The sequence below is a fragment of the Rhinopithecus bieti genome, unplaced genomic scaffold (assembly GCF_001698545.2).
Source record: "Rhinopithecus bieti isolate Rb0 unplaced genomic scaffold, ASM169854v2 scaffold_4600, whole genome shotgun sequence".
Classification (NCBI taxonomy): domain Eukaryota; kingdom Metazoa; phylum Chordata; class Mammalia; order Primates; family Cercopithecidae; genus Rhinopithecus; species Rhinopithecus bieti.
The window spans coordinates 1,498,408-1,502,670 of NW_016804545.1; the positions used below are offsets into that span (position 1 = coordinate 1,498,408).

The 4,263-nt window shown below is 42.6% G+C and overlaps 1 protein-coding gene across 14 annotated transcripts in view; it reads right to left on the bottom strand.

The window, feature by feature from the left end:
* Positions 1-4,263, bottom strand: part of SSX2IP (SSX family member 2 interacting protein) — a 56,033-nt gene that overhangs the window by 51,402 nt on the left and 368 nt on the right. For 12 of the 14 annotated variants that reach the window (XR_001884897.1, XR_001884898.1, XR_001884899.1 and 9 more), the window contains exon 1: positions 3,992-4,172. The exons of 1 other annotated variant lie outside the window; for it this stretch is intronic. The gene's annotated coding sequence lies outside the window, so the exon portion shown is untranslated. Of the gene's footprint in view, positions 1-3,991; positions 4,173-4,205; positions 4,256-4,263 lie in introns of those variants that run through there. One more of the 14 variants, XM_017869130.1, reaches the window with a different exon arrangement.

Genomic DNA, 4,263 nt, shown 5'->3' on the forward strand with positions numbered 1-4,263 from the left:
TTTTTTTTTTTTTTTTTTTTTTTTTTTACAAAAAGCATACAATACTTTTATCATCTGAAAAAAAACCTTTGAGACAGATATCATAGTAAACTGGGCAATTAATGGTCAGGAACCAGATGGCTGACTCAGTCAGTGACTGAGGATAGCCAAGAACAGGTAAGAAGTAATTCAGAAGTTGGACTGACAGGACATGGTGACAAGTATACAAAAGGAAGGCATTTACTCTCCCATGTAAAAAACCTGTCTTTGGCACCTGACAGATAATAGTGTCATTTAGATAAAGGGAACAGAGCAGTAAGGTTAGTAAAACTGGGTTTGGGCAAATGTGTGGAGATAATGAGCTTTGTGCAGCTTACTGGGTTTGGAGATGCCCTCATGAGACATTCACACAGGGCTAAACTCTAGGCCTAGAACTCACAAGACATCAGAGCACGTTTAGATAGATGAAATTCACAAAGAAAAAAGGGGCAGGAGAACGAACTCCGAAGAACATCAACGTAAGTGAAGGAGACCTGGACGCAAGAGATCTTGAGATGGGGGAACGGACTTCAGGAAAGCCAAGGGAGAAGAGATTTAAAGAGGAAGGGTGATACACAGCAGCAAATGCCATAGAATGGGCAGGTTTTTAATTTAAAAAACGTGTTGGATTTGGTGATTAGTGACTTAATGACAAAGCTGAGGGCTAAAAATGAAAATCAGACTTCAGAAAGATGATCACCAGATAAAAGGAAAATCACTTGTTCAAGAATCCGAGTTTAAAAGAATGTTAGTTTCTCTGAATGTACAGGCTTTATTAGATGCTCATGGATAGATTTAACATGACAAAAAAAAAAAAATCCTGCCTTTAAAGTCAGTTCTTATTCAATTACAGCATTTTTATATCAAGTAGAACTATTACGTGCTCAATAAGTATGAGCTATTTTTCCAGGCACTGTTCTGGTTACTAACCTATTTTTCTAATCACACCCCTCCGAAGTAGGTATTGTTATCATCCTTCACAAATGCGACAACCAGGGCACAAGATCGCATAGCTAGTAGTATGGTAGATCAAATGTGACTCAAGAGAATATGAGAAAAGGACATGTGTGAAGCAAGAGTTAAAAGACAAGAACTGTAGTTACGATTGCTCTGAATGTTTAACTGCTTGTAGTTTAATTTCTATTTAAAAAGTTATTTTTGCTAATTTGAAAGACTTTCTTCTCTCATCTCAGAATCCTACATTGCTAGAATCTGACATTTTTATGTCTGACACCCAGATTCTGTACTGCATTATAATTGTGTTATTTCTCCTACTGAATGCAGGTTGCTTGAAAATGGGGAAGTATCTTATTTAATTTGTATCCCTATTCTTCCAGTCTTAAAAGTAGAATATACTCAAGAAAGGTCTGTTGTATAATTATTTCTGCTTTTCAACAGTTTCTGAGGGCTTCAGCAAAATAGACCTCAAGTCTAATTGCTGTGTGAGACTCCTGTCTTTCAGATATTATTTGGATTATGCTCAATACATTTTGGACCACTCAAAATGCTGGTTTTGGTGGAAATATCCTTCTAAAGTAAAAATCAAATATAATTCCCCTTCATAAAACCCTCTGAAGGTTCCCTGTAACCTACTGGTCAATGTTCACAGCACTGTTCTACAGCCTTATTAATATGGCAACCCCACCCTGGTCCAACTCTACCAAGCCACCTGTAACTCCTCAACTGTACACTGCCGCAGAATGCACCCGCTGCTTGATGAACTCCACGTTCTCTGCCAGACACAGCTGAAATTCTCATTCTTTTTGAAAGCCTTCCTATATCTGCTTTTTGTGAGGTTTTTTTGCTCTCTCTCTCACTATGCTGATAATTTCCAAAATACAAATTCCTCAAGGCAACACTCATCTTTTTAACCTCAGGTCAGGCAAGTAGCAACTTACTAAGCGTTCAACGAATGTTTATTGAAAGAATTATTAAACCGTAATTCAGTAAATCTGCTGGTTCTACATATAACATTGGCCCACAATCAAAAGGCACAATTCTAGGATGTTTTACATTACTAATAATGAATGGTGCGTTTCTCTATTCTATCTCATCCCATAAACTCATGAATTCAAGGTAACTTGTACCTTCACTACTAGCTAACCATATCGCCATTACCAAAGCCACAAAACAAACCCACATCGTATCAAAACCTCTTTGTGTCATGAGCAAATGGTGAAACCAATAAGGCATGTTCACAGCTATTGTAAAAGACATGGGAAAAAAAACTTTAAAACCTTTGAAATCGATCCAACTTAAGCATGTGAAATGAATTAAAATCACACAATTTTGGGGCGGTGTCTTTTCATGCATCTAATTTCTCTAGGTGCATATTACACAGAAAGCACTCAAACGCCTACTTTATGAAACCGGTGTCACGGCCTGCTTTGGCCAAAGAGCAGACTGTCAAGTATTAGGAGATCCCAAGTATATAATCGGACATTGTGCCAGACTTGAGGTCTTTAGCAAACAGTTTCAGCATAACATTTAGCTTTCTCATATATCTGCCTCATTATGTTTAGAACATAATGTGCTTTAACAAGTCTTGTCACAAGGCACAATGTGTTATGAGGAGATCTCCACATTTCATCCTAGAATAACTAAGTCTTCACAGTTATCTTCAAGCTGTCTCACCCATGTTACGTAATCCATGAGCTTTATTATCTTCCCTGTACAGCTGGGGAACGAGAAGGGAAGGAAGGGTACAAAATGACTTGGTCTAAGAGGCTCAGCCAGTCACTAAAAGAGCTTTCGTTTTAACTATCAGTTCCTAACCCTCTTCTCAAAGAACCGTTTTGTTTGAGAAACTTTCACTGACAGCAGGCAAAACAGTGTTAAATTAGCTATTAGCGTTCCTTACTTGTTTAGTGTGAATGAATAACCTAAGCTTCCTAGGCCTGTAGGTTGATAGTTTTAGGAAAAGAGATTTGATGGATCAAGTTTTGCCGACTGGATCCAAATTCATAAATCTACCTCTAACTTCTAAATTTCAAGATAGCTTGACGTAAACTTTAAAGGCACTTTTCTCTCCAAATTTCTAATTCTTTACAAATTTTATTCAGTCTCTTAAATGAGTGAACTCATACCAACCTGTCTAGTTCAGGATCAAACTGTAGGACTACCAGAATTTTCTTCTACCCCACAGTAAGCCAAACCCCCATGAACCATGAAAGCCTCCATGACATCCATCACCCACAGCCAACTCTACACCTTGACTCTAATCTGAATTGTTAGGGAGCCCAGGAAGTTTAAGAAGCCTCCACCCTTACACTTCTAAATCACCCTCTTTTCTAACCATCAACCTATCACAGCGACCAGAAAACAGAAATCTCAATTCTCTCAGATTCAAGAACTTTATCAGCGTTGCTAGAAATGGCAGTTTGGCATTTACAACGATAGGTCCTGAAACTGGGAAATAATCTAAAGATTCCCTTATTATACGTGCAGACAGCAAATTATTTAGTACATTCTATGTCCTGGGCCCAAGCGATTTGCCTAACTGGGCAATTAACATATAACATAGGCTCAAAAAATGTGCCGGGAGCTCACAATTCAGTTTACTGTCGTTAACTACAAAATTCTAAACCAAAGTATTTTCATGATAAAATTCTAAACTAAAGTATTTTCACACATGCCTGCTTCTTGGATGATGTAAATTCTTCCCCTCGACTTTTTACTGGACCACTATCGGGGTTCTCCTCCACTGCATCGGCCACCGGCCACCCAACAACTGGTTCTGAAGACTGCCTCTTGCGGCTGCACTAGCAAATCGCCAAACCCCGCATGCTCCACGGCCGCTGCTGAGACTCTGCAGCCCCAAATCGGCCATCCCCTCCTCCCCGACGTCTCCGCGCTGCTCGTACCCCCACGCCGGGCGCCACCCTCGCTCCATCCCAGGCAGGGTTTGGGGCTCCCCGGGTCAGAGCACTCCGCGGGCGCAGCCAGCGAGAGTAGTCCCGGGTCCAGCACCTACCTCCCACCACTTCCTCCAGGAGCGGCCAGGGTCGACGCTCGCCCGCACCCTGCAACGGCCCCAACAGCCGCGCGGAGCCTCGCGCCGAGCTGCAGGGCGCTGAGCCAGGTGCAGGCTCTCACCTCGGGCGCCCGCCCCTGGCCGGCGCCCACCCCCGCCCGCCCCTCCCTGGCGGGGCGCGTCACAATCCCCGCCGCGAGGCACGGCCGCTCACCGTCACGGCCCCCGGGAGCGGCGGGGGGGGGGCCCCTGGGCTCCCAGCCCCGCTCCCG